Source organism: Sycon ciliatum, chromosome 1 (genome assembly GCF_964019385.1).
Source record: "Sycon ciliatum chromosome 1, ocSycCili1.1, whole genome shotgun sequence".
NCBI lineage: Eukaryota > Metazoa > Porifera > Calcarea > Leucosolenida > Sycettidae > Sycon > Sycon ciliatum.
The window spans coordinates 27,958,788-27,961,287 of NC_088643.1; positions in this window are offsets into that span (position 1 = coordinate 27,958,788).

Genomic DNA, 2,500 nt, shown 5'->3' on the forward strand with positions numbered 1-2,500 from the left:
CTGTCGTTTTTTTTCTAAGTCCAAAATTCTCAACTCCCTATGGTGAACTCACTTTTCGCTCCACAGTGGCCCTGTATCCGGAACCCCGTACCTTTATCCATATCCCGTACCTTTCTCTCGTATCCCGTACCCCGTATCCCGTACCCCGTATCCCGTATCCTGTATCCTGTATCCTGTATCCTGTATCCTGTATCCCTCTGCTGTCCATCTCCTCCATCTCCTCCATTTCTCCCATCTCTCCCATCTCTCCCATCTCTCCCATCTCTCCCATCTCTCCCATCTCTCCCATCTCTCCCATCTCCCCCCTTTTTCCGTTTCTGCCCGTGGTGTGATCAACTGTCACCTGGGCCCCGTCAGGTGTTTGGCCCACTGTGAGCAGTGCCCACCCCTTTGGAACTGCTTGTGGGATGTAGAGATGGTGAGATGCAACAGGTTTGGGCCAGCCAGCTCTGATTTTTCTCTATTTCCGCCCGTGCCTGTGGTGAGGTCACCTCACACCGGGCCCCGTCATGGATTTGGCCGTTTGTGAGAGGTGACCTGTAGGGAATTTTTAGAGGGACATTGGGATGTAGTAGGGATGCAACAGGTCCGGGCCAGCTCTGATTGTTCTCTATTTCCGCCCGCCTGCCTGCCTGCCTATAGTGAGGTCCACTCACACCGAGCCCCGTCAGGTATTTGGCCTTTTGTGAGAGAGGTGGCAACTTCGACATTTCCATTGGGATACACGGATATACGGATATACGGATAATATACGGGTGTGCATGTAGTCCGGTACGGGCCACTTCCCCAAAGCCAATGGCGCATCGCACTGCAAGGAAAAGGTGATATGTTGGTGTTTGGTCGGTGTCACCCTCTCCACGAATATCCACACATCGACGCACAAGCACCGTGATGTACCGCTGGCTGTAAAGAACAACAGCTGCAGCTGACCATACACCAGTAGCACCAGGCGTGAATGATGCGCGGATACAACGCATTGAGAGTGTTCGACCATACGGCACGGGCACGCACATTTCCCACAGCCCGGCCGCGAACACCTTCACCTCCCCTCATAGGTAGCACTGCACTTGCACACCGCATCATCTATCGACCCTTCGAAAATTCCCGTACGCCTTTTGAACCCTCCCAGACCGGATCCCAGAGTCGTACGGTACATCAAAAGTTGTCTAATTTTGAGTTCTGTCCGTTTCCAAGAAGAACCAGCAAGAAAGATGTTCGCCGTGAATTTCTCGTGGCTTTTCCGTGTTTACACCATAGGGAGTTGGAGAATTTCTTGGACTTAGAAAATTTTCCACACTCACGCATAGACAGTCATGTACATGTACAAGGTACATGACGTACATTGTGCATATACATGTGCATGCACATGTTCCCCTATCCCAGGCTACATGACTTGTACAATGTCGCGTACATGCATGTACACTGCTACTATAAGTAGCGCTTACCCTAAGTGACAGTCATGACGGTACGTGTCACACCTCACACTCCCTACACGCACACTGTGCCGCCAGCAACATGACTCTGTACAGTGCAGTGATGCTTGCGCTAACTGACATGACTGTGACATAATGATTATTTATTACCTCACACTCCATGATTGTGCACGCTGTCCCAGTCACACGTGCACTACTGGCACTGCGCCGGTACTTTTCAACCTTACTGACATCAAGGTACTACTACTCAGTAGATGATCTCACGTCTCACACCCCACATTCTTGTGCGAACAACACTATCCCAGCTAGCTACATGTCACACTACTGCTGGCGCTAACTGACTGTGTTGCACTACTTCTCACACCTTGCACTCCACTATGCACACTGCCCTTGCTCTTCGAACTACACCTACATGACGATTGTATGCTAACTCTTTTGAGTAGCACCGGCTGGCAGTGTCACACCAAAACCCGTAGGTGCTATGAATGGCACAGCATTCATCGTCACATTCGTTTGCACTACTTCTTCCTTGAGATTTTCCAAATGGCCCTATCTCTACTACGCTGGGGACAAAATTAGCCCCCAGCCTTGAAACTACTGAACCGTCACTTGTGCACTGCATGTTCATCTTCTCACACGCTCATTACCATCATCATCTCGAGCATTTTCAAAAAGAAAATTTTTGTTTGAAAAATCAAAAATTTCGTCTTCTCACGCGCTCGCATGATCATCATCTCTAGCATTTTTTCAAAAAAAAATTAAAAATCCAAAAATCCAAAATTTCACCTTCACATCATCATCATCATCATCATCGGTAGCATTTTCAACCAAAAAAAAAAAAATCCAAAATTCCAAAATTTTCTAAGTCCAAGAAATTCTCCAACTCCCTATGGTGTAAACACGGGAAAGCCACGAGAAATTGCCCATGAGGTTCTTTCGGGCATATTTCTTTGGCCACAGGATAGAACTCAAAATTAGACAACTTTTGATGTACCGTACGACTCTGGGATCCGGTCTGGGAGGGTTCAAAAGGCGTACGGGAATTTTCGAAGGGTCGATAGATGATG